Below are 22378 nucleotides of genomic sequence, written 5' to 3' on the forward strand. Positions count from 1 at the left end.
GTATAATTGTATGTATAATCATAAAATTAATGTTCCATTTATGGAAAATTTCAAGATGCAAAGATGCGTATAATATCTATAAAGATATGTAAAATATCCAAAGTATAGTACTTTCTATAATATTTAGTAAATAAGACAATTTCCTAGCTGAGTTTCATTTTTCTTGTTATATTTATAAAAACATAAATTTGACAAATATCTAATAATTACAGATTAGTCCGAAATCGGAAATTAATTTTATTACATTAGATATATCACAAGTTGCAAACCTTAGGATTACCATTCTTGAAAAATCTGAAAAAGATAAAAGTATTTCTTAATCTTATCAATAAAAAAATTTGCTTACACTTATAAATTGAAAGAACCATGATTTATTATTGAAATATCGGGAATAGGTAAAATATCCAACATATATGTAATCCTTCATCCATTCCGTCACATTAGAATTAGAAAAAGTGAACAATCATTGAACAAAGACGCTGATTAATACACATCCCAAAATGAATTAATTCCGATAGTAAAAGACAAAAATTTCCAAGAATTCCCAAAATCTAAGATCGAGCAAATTTCACGTGTGAGCGCCAGCTGCATCCGGTAGCGGCGCGTTATGCGAGTATCTGGCTCGATGATCGGTGCGCATCGCGGCGAAGAATCACGAGCGTTGATCACGTAATAGCGTTGCCGACGAGCGTCGTTTCTCAAAAGCGGCGCAGGATCCGTTTCCTTTCCCCCTGTTGTTTTTTTCGTCACGGTGGAAAGAATCGCCGACTCCAAAAATTTTCGACTGTGAACTGGTCGCTCGAGTGACTCCTTTGTTCGACGTGGTTATGCAAAGGAGCTAGCAAAGCAGCACGAAATAAGAAAGAGACGAAAGAAGCGTAATGCCCTGCCGATTTTCGAACCAGTCAACGTGCTTTCGTTCTTCGTTGAAACGAACGAAAAAAAAAAAGAAAGGAAGACAGGAAAGAAGCGTGGAAGAACGAAGAGGGAGGAGAAGAGGGAGAAAAGGGGGAGGAAAGGTGGAGGTAACGAGCGAGGCCTGAATGCATCGGGCGTTTGGAGGGCATAGCCGGAGCGCGTCACCGTGACACTTAAGCGGAACGCGAAACTGCGGCGAATAATTGCAGCACGTTCGAGGCAGTCGCGAGTGCAACAACACCGGGCACAACAGGCTACGTTAGCGGCGTGCTTGTGTGGGCATAACCACGGCTGCACCCACTCGGGCTCAACCACTGCCGGCCAATTAACCCGAATGGTAACGAGCCGCGTCGAGCGCGTCGCCTCGCGCCTCTCTCGCTACGAAATCCGTTTCCTTGCCGAAATCGTGGCCAGACTTTTAACACTTTCATACCGTGAAGAGGTGTTTTTGGCTACAAAAACGTGTGCTTCGTTATTGGCAGACACATTTTTTATATAAAAGTTTCTTATCCTTCCTGCGGAATTTCGACGCGATTTTCTGTAAATTTGTGTTTGTTTAAAAATCTTGGCACATTTCTATATTTTCTCAATATCCTCGATGTTTCTAGGAATTTTAGAATAGGAAAAAATTGCAGCATGAATGATTGAAAGAAGGATTGAAAGGAAATGATTAAGATTATTTTAGAAGTAAAACAAACTAACAATTTCCTTGATATTTATCTGAACAGATGAAATTTTATATCACAAAAATGATTATTCTATTATCAGAAAGTTTCATTATTGGACAATTTTTATCTCCCTATTAATTAGTATCTACTAGGTCACCCGAAAAGTTTCTTTTGTTTTATAAGGAAATAATGGATGCACAACATTTTTCGTTTTATATTATTTTATCGAGTTACGTATGATCCATTTTGTTCTATCAAGATAAAGATTACAACGTTCGACTGATTAGGTTTCATGTTTGTATAAAGATGCGTCGTTGTAAAAGAAATATCTGTAAAAGAAAGACATTTTCCGGACAACCTAATATATGGAAGATACTGTACTTACTGTACTCTATCTACTGTATTTTCGTGAGCCTCTGTATAGAATAAATAGTATTGTGTCTGCAGGTGTGTACAACTGAAAGAGAATGCAACTATCAACTCGTACGTTGACTTGTGTAACATCAACTGTGATCTGGTTCCTCGCGTGTTGTCGACTGATTATTTAACGACTTAACGGGTTAACAGCGAGCCAGAAACGGGGCTCGATTCGCCTTCTGCCTGGTAAGTGACATATTAATTCGTGGTTCAATTGAAATATGATGGATCGATGCGATTACGGTTCCGTTAGGATAAACGGGAAAAAATTAATTGATCCTTTGGTTAATCATCGGAGTAATTGTATCGGAACCTCTTTTTCCTTTCGCGACACTTTTGCAACTTGCATGTAATTCGTTTTTTTAATAACTTCGAAGCCTTGAATTGCGCGGATACAATTTAAATCGGCTGGTAGAAGTTGTGATACGACAAATTGCAAGTTACATTAATATCTCTGTATTTGTTGGTTCGTATAAGAGGCGTGTTGCTTCTACTTTAGTGTACCTCAAAAATACGTAAACAATTTCTTCTTAATAATAACTATATTTAATATCTATATATTTAATTATACAACATTTCTTTAACAAAAAATAGGTTGCTCTCTTTGTTTCTTAATTCGATTCGGTCCTCTTCTCTGTGTGTTTTAATAACATCTGCTACAATTAGTAATAATAATTGCGTAATTTTTATATACGTTAACTTTTATTATATTACCTTTATATTATATATCGGTGTTAATTTCTTCTTACGTTAAGTATGCAAAATAAATCTATTTCGCTGATGGAATTGTTTTTAAAAATTACTGTATCGTAGAGCGTAAACAACGTCCAAATATTAACGCGACGTGGAAATGAAAGTTTTATGACAATTCTTTGATAAAAATCTATCGTATAATTAAATGTTATTATCAAGAAGAGATTGTTGATTCATAATAAATGGTCCATATTTTCACAGAGTAAGCAACACCATATTTAAATCGTCCCTTCTTATTTAAATTATCTTCCCTAGCAACAAGTACAGAGATATTCTGTTCGAATATTATTGCGAGTAACTGTATTGCACAATTATTCTGATAACCGCTAAAGTAGTTATTTTGAAATGTCTAGAATTCGCACGATCGGTCGATAATCCTGCTTGAACAGTCATCAGTCGATGACGAGAATCGAAGTGACGGAACGATAACTAGCGGCGTGGTTCCTCGAAATCAGGGTACCACGAATGGCTTCAGTTCCTAGCAAACGTCTGTGGTGCCGATTAGTATGAACATCGGAATCGGCAGGTCTCAGGTGTAATTAGCTGTTGAGTTTCGCTCAAAAAATAGACGAAACGTGTCAAAATTCTAGTTAATGACAAACCACATGGTGAGCTCGAAAGCGTGTCGCTGCGATGAATAATTTATTTAAGGATGTATTTCTGTTCGGAGGCCGCATGCGCTAAGATATTAAAATAATAGTACATGTAGATTATGAAACAAAAAGTAGTTTATTTATGGCCAGATTTTATATTTATTGATTTACACCGATACTTTACCGATAGTATGAATTATGAGTAAATTCGAATATATAAAGCAATAAATGTTAGGCAGACACATTGCCGCGGGTAATAATTATTCGAGCGACTTCCAAAGTCGAACATTTGCTTGAATAATTTAGATTTAAGGCACAATAACGTAATGGAAGCTGTGTTTATTATTTCACTAAAGAATCATACTTGTGACTTAACAGTAGCAACAAATCTTCATTTCTGGAGTAGAAGTGAAGCAAAGCATTCAAAACGAAATGTACAACGTTTAAATGACTATGAGCTATGGATACTATACAATACTATGCATTTCGCACTAGAACTACCCCTGTTTAATACGTGTCCCCAAGTATGACGAAAATAAATAAATATATGTAATCATATCCCTGTCGCGATAAAAGTAAACATTAATATATACGCGCATGAATAAATACATGTTTGTAGTCGTGTTTAAATTGCGGAGGTAAAACATCTGGTACCAGTGATCTCGAATGGGTTAGCAATTTTAGTGTTAGGGATTAATAAAGAATTCCTTTTTCCTTTTTTCAATCTCATTTCCAATTTCCAATTTTCATATTTCAAATAACCTTTTGCCTCGAATGTTCATCTTAAAAATGGCGCTTCCACACATGGAAATACCCTGCTTTAATAATGATATTTAGCATAATATTGGTCACATAATTCTCGCGTGGACTATGCCACGCGTATATCTATCAGAACCACGATGTATCTCACGGATGACTGATTATTCGTCCCGACTTCTAGCTACCCATTAGCAACGCGTTTCACGCCTTTCGCGTGGAAAAAACGACAGCCATGCAACGCGATTCTGTAGTTAAGGTATCTCTTAATGACTACCGCTAATTGTCCAATGGACGACGCCCATAAACGCTATTTAATGGGAATTCGTTGCAGGTATCCGCGACACTGATTAGTAGGTTTGATTTATCGTTGCTTCAAAGCGAAGGTGCGCTGCGATTACAGGTAAATCGTTGTGCAATCGCGGCGGCGGACTTATTCGCTGATAATTTATCGCGTGAAATATGATGTATTATATCAATGATATTTCGAGGAGATTTGTCGAAGGTAATTTGTGTTGTTTGTTTTATAGGAAAAGATTAAAATATTCTCATTGGTTTTTGCGTCGAAGTTGGAATATTCTAATTGATTGAGTAAAAATGAAATCCAGGGAAGAGTGACCTTAAAATTCAGTAAAATTAGAAATTTGTACAGGAGTACGTAATTTAAAAATTCTATAATCTGCTAACTAATACTGTATTATTTTGGTTTGAAGTTAAATACGTATGTAGGTATTTTTGCTAGTCTCTCGAATATTTCGAAAATATTGGTGTTGTCATCCCCCGTGGAATAATAATAAAAGACATCTTTTATTTATTTATGTATTTGTTTAGGATCATATCTACCTCGCCGTTATTAGCGTTAGTACCACAATGACCATATACATAATACACAATATGTATTAGATAATACACATTATACATACTTTAATACGTAATAACTTAACAATATATAATACATATATTATGCATAATAACTTAACAATACCTATAACAATACAGCAACGTATTATGAGAAAAACCGATTTTTACGTAGTTTTTGATTATTAAGAGCTAAATGAATCTCATGTGGAGGATAAAATTTGCATAACATGTAATAATTAAAGATCAAAGGCGAGAATGAGTGGATAGCCAATTATATGTTTGCTTTTTTATAGAACAGCCATATTTTATACAAGAGCAGTGAAAAATTAAATTTAGCAACATAAATTACTAATTTCTGTATAAGCGTTACTCTTCAACATGTTTGTTTCTTTTTCGGTATCACCGCAGAACCCACAGATACCCAAATGTCTGTTCACGAATCGCGGAACATTGTACAATCTTGGCAAAAACGTCCCATTTGAAGCAACATCGAGATTCGTTCCACTGGTTCACGCGTTCACGATCGAACGACTCGTAAACGTCTCAAATCGTCGATTTCACATTTGAGGAAGCATGAAGTTTCTTCGGTTGTCGGCGAAGGCGGAGGACGATGGCGGGTAACGGAGGAGTAAGAAATGAAATAGCGGAGAAAGAAAGGGGTCGTTCGCGGTTTTACGATCGAACGAGCTCGACTCCAGAAAATCTCTGATATAGAACTGTTTGCGGACGATGGGTAGAGCAAGAGTACCAAACCGCAATCTCCGGTTCCCACCGGTGGAGCCGGCGTTATTAATTACGAAATATTTAGCGTTAAATTTTGTGGAACGACCGCGGTGCCTTCTTTTTCAATCGTTGTCGTGACCTTAAGAATTTCAGGGTGAAATCAGTGACCACAAACGCTCGCTACAGACACGATTCTTCGGTGTTCTTTCTTTTTCAAGGTTTTTCAACGATAGAGCTACGTAGTGCAATATGCACGTACGTACGTATAAAATATCAAATTATTGGGAAAATTCGTAGAAATTCAAAACAGATTTTAATTTCTATTAAATTTTTTTTAGAGAAACATTGTATTTTTTTCAGGAATGAATACCTTCAATTAAATTTCCCTTGAATTTCTTCAGATCCTTAAAATATTCAATTTTACATTCTATAAAATTCTTTTTTCAGCAACTTTTTATTCCCTTTAGCAACGAATATCAAGTAGATTTTGTTTGAATTTCTTCAAATCGTTAAAGTATCTATTAGATTTCTCATAATTAAAAGAATTTTATGAAAATAAGCGATAGTGTGACTATGTTGCATCCAATAAATAGAGCTAACCCCAATCCAGTCGGGTCTTTTTCTTTCTTCTCGGAAGGCACCTGATGGAGATTAGCGTGAGTGTTGCATGAAGTTATATTAATGACCATTAAAACGTGATAACCACGTGTATGCACGCGTGACCCGCGATATCGAGTTCATACTCGCATCAATTACAGTGTTCGAGACTCAGGGCTATGTTCTCGATTCTATAACAGCGATAAGAACGTATCATAAAGCTTGGACTACCTCTAATGAGAATTCGTTTCGAACTGCTTCGTTTCGTTTGTGAGTTTCCACAAAAACCGGGTGCCCCCTTCCATTAAAAGTTGCAAACGATCCTGGTTTAATGAGATACCGAGACGTTAATAGCTGCTTTAATTGGGTTGTTAATTTTCGGAGATGAATTCATAGGGGAAAAATGCAAAAGGCTAATAGCGCCGAGTAGGAGGAGTCCCATGGATTAAATGGGCTATTTTCGGACCCTTTGGTCTTAACCTGCAGAGGAAAAAAGGAGAGAGAGAGAGAGAGAGGAAGAGAGACTTGGACCACTTTTTTATCCAGCCGAGCGATCGAATATCCCGCTGCGTCTGAACTAGGAAACCTCCTTTCTTTTCTTTCGTAGATCCTTAGCCTCCATTTTTGATTATTCGATATTTTAATGAGGTTGATAATGTTCTATAATGGTGATAGATTTTTTATCCTGGATTAGGAAATCTCCCTTCTCCTTGTTTCGTATCAATATCTTCCTTATTCTTCTCACTCCATTTTCGATTGTTGGGAATTTTAATAAGTTCGATAATGTTCCTATAACGGTGATGAATTTTTTATCCTGATCTAGGTACCTGCCTTTTCTCTTTTCGTAACTATATCCTCTTTATTTTTCATTTTTTGTTATTCAATTATTTTAATAAATTAATAACGTTCTGTAATTGTGGTGAATTTTTTATTTTGAATAAATGACAAATTCTTGTAGTATTTTAATGCGCAATGCGTAAAGGCTGGGAACTTTAAGAGACTCGAAGAGTGGAGACTTGATGCTCGACACACTCGTAATCGTCTCAAAAGCAAATTTTTCTTCCTACATTTAAGACTCTCGTCATTTTTAACTCCTATTAACGCCGCACCACATCCTTTTCAATCATCTCTACGAATTCACATAATATCGATCACTTTATCCATCCTACACGCGTGGCAGGTGCAATGATGGAGGATCAATTTCGGCTCTAATCGCGCGGTAACGCCTCCCTCTTTACACATTTCTTCAAAAGCGTCCCTAGAAACGAGGAACCTGGTCATCCATTCATCATGGACCGCCCGTTTTCGGGCACCTGCATTGTCTTAGATTCTCGTAGTTTCCATTGTCTCGGCGTTCCGGTTACGCACGATCGGCTTTGGTTAAGATCGACCTCGTTAAATAGCGTTTCAGCGCCGATTACCCGAGTCTTGTAACTTCTGTTCCGCCACCCCGACGAATCGTAAAAGGAGAAAGGGAAAAAAAGAAGCGTTAGTTTCACAGACGAAAGCGACCGACACACGGCTGCTTTTTCTCTCTATTGTCTTATTTTCACGCTTGATTACGCGGCCCACCTCGACTTACGAACGTTCTTTGTTTCGCGCGGATCGTGGAACAATGAGGCTTAATTAGAAAACGTCTTGACTCGTGAGATTTCTCGACCAATGGAGATCGGGATACGTGGCCGTTAATTGGGACAAGGTTCTCGGAAGTGTGATATTTCGCCAGATTTTCGTCCTGTGGTTTGTAGGTACCGTGGATGGTATGGTATCAAGTGGATGGATTGCTAATCGTATGTAGATGTTTATGCACTTTTGAGAGATTTAAGGGTGCGAAGATTTGACTTCGTTCAACTCCAAATTAGTAGAAGCGATCGTCATTTATTTTACTAAAACATACGCAAGATATTAAATATCAAAGTCGAGAATCAAATATGTTAACATCAGACTTTCTTTTCTCTTACGTAACTACTTTATTTTTGTTTACCTCTTTTTTTGTTTTTCTTTTTCTTTTCTATCCTCGTGACCTCCAGTCTAATTATAGATAGAGCAACCGCTAATGCTACTCACCTGATAATTGTGCTTTGATCTGGTTTATTATTAATCGTGGCAATGGGTTTTCGCCTGTTATCTTAATAATTGATCATAAATTAAATTGATATTTCGAGCTCCTTTTTCGAATGACTATAATTTGAAAAATTACTATGTCCAGATTTTTATCGTCGCATAAACTTTTAAATGAATTTAGAACAGAATTATTTCTAAGAAATTATCTCTCTACCCTCTCATATAGATACATCACCTCTTCTCCGTCCCTTCAACGATTTAATTCTCGTCACACATAACAATTCAATCAAAAGTGAATTAAATCCCGTCCGAGATAAAAACGAGAGCTCTCTGAAGGAGCTTAGCACACAGAGAAAGCGACGTGCCAGTGCGAATAAAGAAGCCTGCAGGCCATCGGAACCGAAGCTGGACGCATCGATCATTCCTTTCGCATCGAAGGAAAGAAAAAACAACCTAGAGAGAGCAGGCGAATAATTAAATTTCGTCGAGAAGCCTGGGCGAGAAGGGGATGATGGAGGGGGAGGGATAAATTTATGCGACCTCCCCCAAGACGTGCCACCCTCATTAACGATATTCATTGGCGGTTCCGTGCCGATAATTCAGCCATTCATCAAGCCGATCTAACGACCCGTTCGGTTCTTGCGCCAGGCGAAATCGATTAAAGTGATCGACTGCAGGCGTCTCCTCTGTATAGAAAATGAAAGGGAAGAGAGATCCGCAGGGGTGACCGCGTTCGATTTCGTGAGCGTGCGCCTACCAACTAATTCTCGAGACAATGCATCACCGTGTTCGGACAGAACACCTCATCAGAGAGCTTCGTGTTAATGAGCGCCATGGAGAAATATGATCTTACTTTTTTTGTCGGATCGCGAGCGACTCCTCGAGAACGGATTTTTAAGTTCCGCTTTATCGAACCTGTTCGAGGGATGCAGGAGAAAGATTCTTTTTCTTTTGGAATTTGTTCCTTCCTTTTCCATTTTTTTCCAAATGTTCGTTTAAGATTTCGAAAAGAGTGAGAAAAATGATTGATTTACATTTTAACATTTGTTGTCCTATTAGGGTGTGATTGAGATAGTCATTCCATTAGTTCGGTATCGATAAAAATTCTTCTCGTGAAAATATCCACGTATTGGTTAAGAGTTTGAAAAAATAACTTAGAGGGTACGAAGAATGTGATAGAACTGTTCGAAAGAAATACAGTAGCTACAAAAAGTATGTTCACGTGCCATTATTTTTCAATGTAGTATTCTTTCATCGTCTTCTATATTTCACTACGATAGTATCGAATTTTTCTAGTCCTATGAAAGTACTATTAATGATACGAAATTTAATAGATTTACCAGGGTGTAGTTGGTATTAAATGAAATAATAAATACAATGGTGTGCAAATAATTTTTACAGCCACTGTATTTTGAGTTCACATGGTCAAGTCTACTTTTTAATTTTTTCGGAAAGATATGCCACTGTTCGATCGAGATCTATTCTATCGATTCTATTCTTCGTATATTTCATATTATAAATACACTTTTATATTCGATTAGTGGATGCATATGAATAAGACTAAGCTATAATAACAAACAGCTGAGCAAAAACTTCAAAATGTAAGACAATACACAATAATTTATTATAGCGTTGGAAGTACATGCTTTAATGTGTTTAACCTTCATACATGGATTTAGATGCAAGTGACCAAAGAAATCCTTGAAATTTCCATTTACGACCATAATGTTCGCATCCAAAAAATCTTGTTATTTTAACCACTGTAATAAGTCCACTATTAAAGTTGATCCACTCAAAAAGTTGATGGACCCAAAAAATTCCATCAACTGCTGGTATCACTAAAATGCCAAACAGCATCGTCCGAAAAACTTGATGCACAACCGCTTCCCTATCAACATTTACGGTTCAAAGCTTAGCTTAACGATCGTCCAAAAGAACGAGCTCCCTTTTCTCTCTCCCCAGGGGCAGATAAGGATGTTGTCCAAGGCACCAGGCGATCGATCAAACCGACGCGACAGGACGCGCGGAGATTATACTCGTTAGATTCGTCAGTTTCGGTGGCATTTTTCTCGCCGGTTTCACGAAGAATCGACGGTTCGTCTCTATCGACCCTATACATCCGGTTCTCAAACTGGCAGGTGAATCGCAGTTAGTGGTGGTTGCACACGTTCTTCAAAAAGAAAAGGGGGTTTATGGTGCTCAGCACGGGTTTTCGAGTTGCACGAGTGGCCAGAGCTATCTCAACGGGGGGGCGGCTGGCACCCCGTCGCGTTGGTCCCTTCCTAAATCGCTTTGATTATACCCCAAGATCCTCTGTTTTAAAAGTCTCGGATAATTAGCAGCCTCTGGCCGGGCCTGGCTATTTAATTGCTCTATTTAATTTGACCGTTGATCCTGGAGCAACGATTGGCGCCTCTATCCTAACTATACACCTTATAAAAGCAACCTTGGCTCGCTGTAATTTAATTAAGGCCCGGATGCAAATGAATATTATAATTGGACGATATTTTACGAGCGATACCACGTGATAGCCCACCCGGTCCGTAATTATCGAACGAGACTCGATCTTCGTTTCGCGCGATACCCGTTTCCTTCGACCCGTTGGTCGATTTCTCCCCGCGATTTGTAATAATATTTGGCCGCGCGCTCATGATTAATGCGATATGTACCGCAGCTTGAAATTAATGCCAGCGTCGCGAGGAACGTCGATGATCGTGGCGACGGTAACGAATTGAAATTCGTCACGCGAAGTCCCGTGACTTCTCGCAGCAGGGTGGTCGAAAGGGGACCACTGTGAGCTCTCCACGCGCCTTCAGGAGTCCTGTGCAGGAATTTATATCCCAAACGCGACGACCCGAGAGACACACCCTCGAATTTCCATTTCTAGGGCCACGAGCCTCGTTTTCGTAAAGCTGCAGGATGTTCGATCTTAGCTTGTTCCAGAGAAAAATTGAACGGACCACAGGATTGATCATGAATTTTGTTTCGTCAATTGAAAGAATGAATTTGTGGAGCCAGCGTGCACCTTCTTTTTGACAAATGACGGAGAGCTCGATCATTTTTCTCGGAGCCCGGAGGTATCGGTGTTTTGACGCAGATGTTAGGTAGATTTGAAGAATCTCGAGGGAGGACTTATCCGTTGCATGAGTAATGAAGTAGGATTTGATTATTCGTTCGAATTAAACGTTATTCTGTAAATTTTCGTGTTTTGTGCTCGATCGAAATTGAATATTTCTTGTAATAGTATGTAGGAATTTTGCTTTTCATTTTTCGAGACACTGACAACGTTTTTGACGGAAGATAAAGAAAAGTAATTCAAGTAACTTACAGGATTATGAAGAACGTGCTTCTTATTTCGAGGCAAAACTGTATATGTATATCACAGTTATACAATCTCTAATTATATCATTCTGCGAACATATTTGCAATCTTGTAAAAATACCTGTGAAATATTATAAGCTTCTAAATTTTAATTGAAAGATATCTTATTCTTATTTAATTTTATGTAAATATTCCTCCGAATTTCTTTCGGACTACCATCGGTGTTTAAAGAAAAGATTCCGCTGTCACGTAAAATGGAATGTTGTTGAATTCTAACATAGGCCCATACATCCTTCCTCGTTATGCGATTCTAACGTCGCGGTTGTGTGCCTAAAAAGGCGTGCCTAAACAATGAAGTTTATGGGCTAAGGCCTGCGGGAGCGGCCATTAAAACAATCGACAGTCGCGCTTACAAGGGATGCAAATGTTGGCGCGAGCACAATGGCGTTTCGGGAGAGGCTGTGGCAGTAAATACCAGTATAATTGCCAGTCTCAAAAGTTAAGGCAGTTTTAAGAGGCCCCGCGGCCCTGTTTTCGCGTTCCCTTATATGCGAGCTGCAACGCAGACACGTGTGCAGCCTTAGAATTTTTGGACGAAGGCGCAGTCGGAGTCCTTTCATTTTGTTACAACTAAAACATTTATAGCGCTATATCTTCTCTTTTAATACTAATATCATCGTTAAGAGTGCGATTAAAAGATCTTTTAGAAAATAAATTAATCCTTGTTATTAATCCTTCTATGGATTCCTCTGCTTCTTGAAGTTTCTACACGTTTTAGATCTTTTAAATGTTTCAGAATTTCCAAAGATCGTCGGATCTTTCAAAATTGTTTCACATTTTTTAAGTTTCTTAAATTATTTAGTATTTTAGATTTTTTAGATTGTTGGATGCCTTAGATCTTTTTTTAGATCTTAGCTGTTTCAGATTTTGCTAGATTATTTTTTTATAAACACATTTCTTGATTGTTTCTCAATGTTTTAAAGATGTTCCAAGAAGAACTATCTTTTCAAGCTTTATTTTAAGTTTCTAAGAGTTGCACGTATTTAACGAGATTGTTGTTTTTCGCAATATAGCGTCTTATCGTAGCTACGCTTCTTTAAAAACCAATTTGCCACCAATAATTTGCCAAAATCAATATATCAAATTATACCAGCGGATCTTACCAAGCTAAGAAAGTCACCTCCCTTAAGAATATTTATTTCTTTTCTCATTCTTGTCTGGCTGAAACGTACTGGTCGCTATGGTAAGTTTGCATTTGTAAGAAAACGATGACGGCATGTGTTGCACGGAGTCGTGCCGACGATGGGTTGGTAGAGAAACGAGAAAAAAAGTGCAGTCACGAATCCAAAGCAAATTATGCGACGCTCATGCGCAACGCCACGCCCGCCAAATGGCCAATTCGTGTTTGCAGATTGCCTCTATCTCGGCACCCTGTCGTGGTCCAAGATTGCAGTTTCCTCTTTCCTTTAAAACGGCCGAACAGAAACGAGAGCGGGTCGCCATTGTGACGCGTGCACGCTCGATAAGCATTCCACTTGCAAAAATTATACCGAATTTCGATGAATTCGTTGCTTTTATATCGTTTTTATAAATATCGTTTGTCAGAGAAAACAGTGCAGCACTTTTAGCTCGATCGATAATTAACACGCGATTCTTTCCAAATATCGAAGAATCACGTCTGTTCGAGTAATAAATGGATATTCGATGGAGATATTTTCATATTTTAAATCAGATAACTAAAAATCGCTGTCACGAATGTATTATTCCTTTATTCTTAATTTAATTGAGAAGCTTTTAGAATGTTAGCATTTTATTTTAGCTGTATTCGAGTCTCGTGTCGAATTTTTTGCTCTTTGATAGGCTTGAAAAGATATTTATAGTTTATTATACCTTTCTTGTTTTCAGTCAAGAGATAATGTTTCTAGAGATAGGTTCTTCAATGTTGAATTTCTTAGAGAAGATCGTCCGATTGTAAGGAAAGACGAAGGTTTACGAGGATCTATCGTCGATGTATGCGAAAGCAAATGCATTGAGCACATTGAGTTTTGCATATTGAGTTTTACGTCGTCAATCATTTAGTGCTCATTAAAGTGAATTATCTTACGACACGAGACTCGATGTTTTCCATAGTCTATGGATTTCAACATCGTACCATCTCAAAACTTCCGATCCATTATTCTCTAGGAATATCTATTCTCCAAAAATAACCGTTATAATGGGCAAAATGGGATCAAGACAATATAATAGAGGAATCATGATTTTTAGTCCATATCTATCATAACAAACCGAAGAACAATTCAGAACAAACAATCTTGAAAATAATCATTATTTTATCGGTATATAAGAATAGTTTTACAAAATAATTGAAATACGCTATATGAACATTGTTTCTTTTTCGTATGTCGGACTTAAAAGAAGGGTATTACGATAGAGAGTGATTTTTCTGAACGTCGAACTCCAAACTCTCGTTTGAAAAAGTTTTTGACAAGTTTGATTCAGTAATCGCTTATGAGACATAGAAATCTATTATAAAATAAAGTGAATTAGTATGTATGCGTTTATATATATGAAGTACCTGCGATTGTTTACATATATCGCGGCGCTAATTATTAAGGAACGCGGAGCATTCGCCGTGAGACGTCCGTATGGTTGATCCACGAATCATAACACGCAATAAATTTTAGCGTCGTTTCGTTCGTATTTGCCACTTTTTCACGTTCGTTGCGTCCAGTGACCGTCATATTGGACTGGCGAGTGTAAATTTTCGAATATGCTAATGCTCGTGACTTCTACTGCCTTTTCTCTCACAAATCAATCGTCTTTTTTCTTTTTCTATCGTAAAATTTGTACCATAAGATACGTTTACACGTTATTTTTTCATGGTTCGGTTTCTCGACGCGAGACCACGTATCGAGAGTTTCATCGGGATAAACGCGATCGTATTCGAAGAAGACATGGCGCCGATTTAACGTCAGTTAAGATTAAGTCGAGTAGGTACCACTGAAGGTGCGCCGCATTAAGTATTCTCCGGTTGAAGTGGTTCGCCTTCTTCGCTGTGCCTCTGTAATCTGCATCGACGCGACGCGCGACGCCTCAATGTACAGCACGAGCCAAATGTGGAGCGAACGATGCGAATAGGTACTTACAATCCTCGATATTCCATTTCAGATTGTTCCGCGGTATTGATATCATTTGTGATTGTAACAATTCTTTATACTTCGTAGTTTTGTAACATGTGCTACAATTTTCCACAAACAAAGCCTTTTTATTATTATTATTTTATTTAATTGGATGAACCAAACACTATAATAGCTATATTTGATAATTATTTATATACACAAATAAAATTACAAAGAATTCTTAATGGACTTTTTAAATTGGGGATAATCTTTACTATAATACTATACTATACTATACTATACTATACTATACTATAATATAATAATACTATGGTATGATTTTAATGCTGCAATTATTAAATTTCTCAAGATTACGACTTACATAATCCTTACTTTTACATTCATTAAAAATTATATTAATATTCACTTTACATTATATTAGTATTTCACACGATTATACAGAAGCTAGAAAAAATATTTGTACATATCCTTACTTTCTAAGAAAGCGTTTTTTTTTATCAGATTTACGTTCCATTTTCATAATACGAAATTTTTATAATCGTATAATAGCATTACTAGATAATACAAAATTTAACGTACTTAGATCTAGTTAATTGGTATATAAGCGCTATGGTAAGTACAATGGTATACAAATATTTTTTGTAGTAATTGTATGTATTGTTTTTACTATTTATTATTATCATACCACTTTAACTACAAATAGACATGTGCATATATATATTAATAATTGATAATTCTGATGTTAAGTGTATAAGTTCGTTGGATTGCATTGAACAAAAATATCCTAATTGTTAGAAATGTTGTAATGCTACGGAATATGAAACACGATATAATTTCATATATTAAACAATCCACAACAGCACGTGAGCACGAAAATACGAATAGGTATACGATGGCGAGTTTCCTGGAAATACTTCGCGACATAAACACGTCAAGATTTCTGAGAATCCAAGTAGCCTACAAATTTCTGCGCGGAATTTGTTAAATACGATCATCGTGCTAAAGTTGTTTCTGTATTCTATTTAGTACGCTGTCCGTTTTGAAATTTTTTAGTCTATGCTTCGTCTCACGGGTGTGCCGATTCTAATGAATTCCAATTATCAAATTAAAATAGAATTCTTTCTATCTTTGTTTAATGTCGCATCGGGTTATTAACTATTAAAGACTAGAAATAGAATTTTATTTACGTATATTTATAACTTGCTGAAATTTCATTAGCATTAGCATAGCTATGACGATTATAATGGTAAAATTTGAAATCAAGCCGAAAATGTACACAAAAAGTACGAGACACTTATTGCGAAAATACACATAGTGAAAAGTTAATGTGCAGCATGAATAGTAGTTTTAAATGTACAATTAGCGCTAAAAGGTGTCTATTCAAGTTTTGTGGATTATTAACAAAGTGAAAATTGACTGTTTTACATACATTTTCAGATTCGTTTTAAACTTTATCAATATAGTCACGATAGCCGTCTCATAACAGCGCTAATGAGATACGAAATTGTTTTGTATAATACATATATATGCACTCCTTTCCACGACTCACCGGACACTTACCTACTTCCGACAAAGTGATTGTTAGAAACACATATAATCAGAGAAGTCATATAAAACAGTTCTATCCAAGGTCCATTTTAACTCTTTAAAAGATTGTCCAACATCAAAACGACTCAATGTTTCAAATATTTCAGTCCTCGTTCGAATTTGTTGTAATATATAATAATAATATTTACCATATGGTCGATTTGGTTGGTTTTTACGCTTATTTTGTATTTTATCGCCGCTGAACGTAGTCGAAATCGCTCGCAAATACAGGCGCGAGCGAAGAAAGCGCCAATTAATGCACGGAGAAGCGATCTCCTTGTCATTTTGTCCATTTTGCCCTAGAAATTATACCACGGCGTTCTCGATGTATCACGCTCGCCCTTTTTAATCGAACACCGCCGAGTGGCCTTTGCTCAGCCACGATTTTTCTGAAAAGCAACGGCTTTCAGAGGCGTGGCGCCTCCAACCTGTCGCAAGATATTTCATTTACTGTCACGCGTCTGTGCGGGCCACGCGAAATCGCCTCCCTCGTCGATATATCGCGGCTAGATCTCGACTCTTATACCACGGCTCGATACGCCACTTTATATGGCCACGCGCGAGGTAACGCGCGGATTCTTGAGTTCCTTATGGCCACAGTTCTGATTCCAATGGATACACGCAAAGTGGGCAGTGTGAATCGATAGATTTGTAGGTGTTCTACGTTGATATTTCAATATTTTCTATAACCAGATTGGTGAGTGTGTGGTAAGTCTAGTTTTAGACAGTGGGTGTTTCCTATTTCAATGTATCGATTTAACACGGCTAAGTTCGTTAAAATGATAAAAATAAGATCAATTTTGTGGATAAAATGATGCGTAACAATGCGAAAAAGCTTAGATAACTAGACTGCAGATTCTAGTTTTGTAACTTTTATGTATGTATGTATGTTTTTTAAGATTCAGTAAAATATAACTTATCAAAAATTGGATATTTCATATGCCGTGACATAGATCGCGACGAAAAAATATTTAAATCCCCGAAATTTTATACAGGTACTTGGAATATATTCCGAAATAAATACATTAACAGACCCTTGCTAGAATTCTTTGGACATCGTAATCTTTTTCGAACATTCTGTGTACCAAATTCTATCACAAACTCTATCACGCAAATATCATACTTCTTGGTATCATAATTTATAATAAATTTCTACCAACAAAATTAGGGCTAATAATAGAAAAATATATAAATTAATAAGCAGAACGTTTATTCTCATGAAGCGAATATCGGCATATACCTTTTACACGCTATACAACACGAGAACCACCGTGACAACCCTTTAATTCAATGCAGAATCTCGCGAACACCTAGAACGATCAATAAATTTCCGATTATCAGGTTCTTTTCAAATCTTCCTTTCCTCATCCGTTCTCGGTATTCGCAATCCTTTTCTCTCTCTCTCTCTCTCTCTCTTTTTCTCGACGACTTGGAGGCAGCAAGAGTATGCGCGAACGACATGACAGGCACGCACGTGCTTTCAGTCAGGGAAGTCAGTCGTGGCGCGTTTGCTTTGAAAAGTGGGATATGCAAAGTATGCGTCAAGTACCATGGGATACTTCAGGGTAAAAATTTCGCCGATTCGCTTTCTTCCTTTGTACAACGTTATGGCGTCCCAACGATAAATCGCTCTTATTTCTCGTTGTTCTTCTTTTGTTTTTATGGGAACGCGGACTCGCTTTTAGACACGCGAAAACGAAGCATCGCTACGTGAAAATATTCCCGGTCCAATGGCTAGGTATTTTTAAAAGCATTCCCGCGAGTTTATCGCGTCATTGTTGCCCGGCATGCGAGAATGTAGTGGCTGATATATATTTACAGATTCGTAACGTTTGCCAGCTCGAGTCACTTTGCGATGCAGGTTCTGATCATATCAAGCTCCTTTTTCTTTTTTAGTAAATTACGATTTTACTGTCTCATTCGTTTCGTACGCTTTTACAATGCTTTTCGAAAACTCTATTATTTCTGATGGATTTTTCCAGACACGTTCTCTAGTTATCATTAGGAAATTTAAAAGTGCAAAAATAGATAGAATGTGCATAATATGTAGAACTTAACGCCTCTTGTAACATTTAATAAGTAGAACTGCCGAGGTTCTATTTCTTTATGATCTTTATAAAAATATTAGGTCATCCCATAAGTTCGTGACGTTTTTCGAGCGATTATATATGGTAAGATTGTTTACATACCTTTCAGTTTCATGAAAAAATGTAATCCCCCTCTCGTTGTACAACTTCTTCCCATTTTTCATTATTCCGTCTCGATAAAAGTTCTCTTGTTTTTCTTTAAAATATGAAATGTATACACAAAGGTCGGCACGAACTTATGGGATGAGCTAATATAATCCTGCATAAATCCACAGTCACATTATTGTGACGTACTTGAAATATCATATTGAATCAATAGAATAAACCAAGTGTTTTTTCTTTTTTGCTGATTTTAGCAAAGAAGTAAATAAATCAAAATGTCCTTTCCCTGTTAAATATTAAAATTTGCAATCTCGCATCATTTCTTAATCCTATACAATGTTAAATACGAGCCGCGAGATCCCGTAGGGATTGCGGGACTGTATGTGTCGCAACGACACGTGCCAAGGTCCATCTCTTTCGATATCCAAAAGTTAGAAGACGAAGAGTCGCGGATGTATATTTTTGTACGACAAATTTTAAGAGATAGGGCGAATGTCGTGATTGCGGATTTCGGGATTCGCAGAATCGAGCGTGTAGCGTGTAACCGATGACCTGACGTCATGACGCTTCGACATTATGGTGATCCTTGGTTGAAGCAAAAGAAATTTTGTTACACGCTACTTATAACTATTCCTTTTATATACATATAGTCATATACATATACATATATAAATATATTTTATATTTGTAAATCTATATGTATATTTCTTTTATCATTATTATGACGTTGACATAATAAATTCTTCAATTAGAATTTGCTTTCTAAAAAAATAGCTGTTATAAGTTGAATTTATATTTAGGTTGTGTTTTTATGCAGTCGATTTTGATCTCTATGGTTCAAGATGATTATCCGAGTAAATACAATTTGTTTCTTTATTAAGTGTATATAGATCTAACAACCAGATTCTTAATCCGACACAAGTGTCGCGGGATTAAAAATAACGCAAAATTGCAACCCCTATTCACATAGATAAATTTCAGTATTTTGAAGCTCTTGTCATATTTGTCTTTAATAACACGCGACTGGATTGTTGTAGGCGACTGAAGAAAATTCTTTCGTTCTCTACTTTCATTTCACTTTCTACGAGTTTGGAGATATCAGCTCTTTCTCATGTGTAGTAATTGGATTATTAGGTATACCAGACATAGAAGAATTTCTTCGGTTTGTTTCTCTGATTTTCAGGATATTAATTTCACGTTTTTACGTTAACACGTGACGTGGAATTGTTACATATTCGGCCGAAGAAAACGTCTCCTTTAAACGTTTAAATAATTCCAGTCTTGGTTCAATTCTCGTTTGGAACGTAATTGTTATTATATTCCAACATCTTGTTTTATTTCCTGCACATGATTATAACGAAAAGATCTGATATTAATTCTAGATATCGAAAAATCGAATAAGACGTGCAAATACATAAAACATCGATGTAGAATCGGATTTCGAAACGTAAAAGGAAAAGTCTCCCGGTCTCTTTGATATTTCTAATCGATTATGTCCATCAAAAGAAGATTACCGTTTTAGGTTATGGTTATGGCACCATGAAGAACCTTGGCCTCCTCTAGAGGCACCGTGTGTTATCGGATGTAGTCCATTCTCTTGTACTTTCTTCAACGAAGGAAGTGGGGCCACTGGGTAGGTGAACCAGCAACCTTATCAGAGACTGGTTGCTGCCAATATTGATTATACCGCGTACAGGGGCCGAGCTCGAGGACGCAGATAGCCGCGACAAATTGCACGCCTTCGCGTTCGCCGATAGTCAATCGCTGTTTATTACCATTTGGCGCCGGTGCCACTGGTTACATCATTCAGTCTTCTTTTTCCACGGTATGGAAAATAATCCAAGTTCCTACTTATTAAAATAGTACTACTTAGAAAATTCAGGGAAATATGAAACTCGAATAAATTTCTTTTTCAATCCAAGTTTTAAATATTAAGATGTTGGTTCTTCATTGATACTCTGGGAAATGAAAGTGGTAGATTATTTGAAGATATTTCTAGTTTAGTATATTGTTATGTAGTGTATGCGTACATATGAATAGCAGTATGTATATAGTTTTCATATATTCATAGATATATCTGAATCCTGAATGTTTAATTGGCACATAATCCAGATTTTACTAGCTTGAATTTATTCGTTTGAAGCGTTTAGGTTTTTACATTTATTTATTAATTTATTTTTAAACCGTTTATCCTAACTTGTTGCAGAAAATTTAATTGCTTTTACTTGGACAAATTTATTTGACTAAAAAGTATTGTAATTTAACTTCTTTTTAGATTCTTAGTTTTTATTTAACGCTTTCTGATTCCAAGCTTTTAACTAGTAGTATATGTTTCCTTTTATCGATATTTGTTTATTCAGTGAAGGCAAAAGACAAAAGTATATATATATTCAGAAGCATCATACATATATCGATCACGTCTATAAATTGAAATATAGACAAAAGTAATAATCTGCCTAACTTAATTTTTTAAATGTACTTTAGCATTTAATAATATCGTATACTTCTGTAATGAAATTGAGAAATCGATAAAAAGCTAATCATTTTAGCTTTTGAGAGACTCATATACTATCAATTAACCTTGCTGGAATAAAGACAACAATTCCCTTTTCCACACCACAAACTACTGAAACTACCAATTACCAATTATTGCCAAAATACTAGCTGTCTAATCCATTTCCTCCTTCTCATGGAGCGATATTTAGTTTCATAAGACACTGAAAATCTCTAGGTAGGAAATCGTGCTCGATCCAAACGATGTAACGTTAGAACGTATTTGAAAAGTATCGGGAGCAATCATGTTCGAGATAATTGCCCGTGAAGCCTCATCATCGAAAATCCAAAGTTGCCTTCGATGTGTTGGAGATTCTATCGCGGTCTACGTATACTGCGGCGAACTCTGAATGAGATTGTCTTGAATATCGATTAATCCGGTTCGCGAGCAACGAACAACCGCTACCGGATGAAGGGAAAGATAAATGACCCTAGGTTACACTATGCGGCCATTATTATTTCGTGAACATTCTTGGCTTAGACTTTCACTCAACCGGGATTTGAAATTTATGTAGCAACCATTTTTGAGTTTTCTACCGCGACTGGTATCGCCACCACTTGAAGCTAATTATGTAATTTAGACCGACTGTTAATTTATAGGAACGGCAGCTGTTGATAAGATTAGTGGCATTAGGAGGTTGAACTTGTTGAACCGCATTAGAGAACTGGAATAAGTCTTGGAATCCCGTAAAGATCATTTTTCTGTCCTCTCTCGGACAATTGTAATTACGTTTGGAGCTCGTTTACGATTGGAAATTGTTTGATGTTTGGATAATTCTACATGGAATTTATGTTTTTAATGTCTTCTTTAATTCCATACTTGATTGTGGTTAATATGGTTTACTAAATTTCGAATTAGTCTTTAGAGATAATTGCTTCGTCTTTATCGCATTACTTACAGTGAGAAAATACAAGTATGCGGACTGTGTGAATCGTATGGTAAAAAATAATGAAAAAAGACGTTTTTTTGGAAGAAATGTTACATTCAGTAACACTTGGACAACCTTATCGCCATTCTATTCAAGAATAAAATAATTCTAAACGAAAGGAATCGAAAAGAATTATTGCAACAGTCGATCTGTTAAGTTCAAATCTATGTATTTCTATCTTGGATTGTGAAGATATTTAATATACTTAATATTTCGTAATCTATAGATAAAATTCGTTTGAAAAAGCATCGTATTACTATACGCCAACTTTTTTACTCAGTTTCTTTAACCAAATTAATTTAAGCTTAA

At 36.6% G+C, this 22378-nt stretch overlaps 1 protein-coding gene across 6 annotated transcripts in view; it reads left to right on the plus strand.

The window, feature by feature from the left end:
* Positions 1-22378, plus strand: part of LOC125386170 — a 241613-nt gene that overhangs the window by 181991 nt on the left and 37244 nt on the right. The window contains exons 4-5 of one of the 6 annotated variants that reach the window (XR_007226078.1): positions 2034-2189; positions 3110-4693. The exons of 4 other annotated variants lie outside the window; for them this stretch is intronic. The gene's annotated coding sequence lies outside the window, so the exon portion shown is untranslated. Of the gene's footprint in view, positions 1-2033; positions 2190-3109; positions 4694-22378 lie in introns of those variants that run through there. One more of the 6 variants, XR_007226076.1, reaches the window with a different exon arrangement.

The sequence above is a fragment of the Bombus terrestris genome, chromosome 13, assembly GCF_910591885.1.
Source record: "Bombus terrestris chromosome 13, iyBomTerr1.2, whole genome shotgun sequence".
Taxonomy (NCBI): domain Eukaryota; kingdom Metazoa; phylum Arthropoda; class Insecta; order Hymenoptera; family Apidae; genus Bombus; species Bombus terrestris.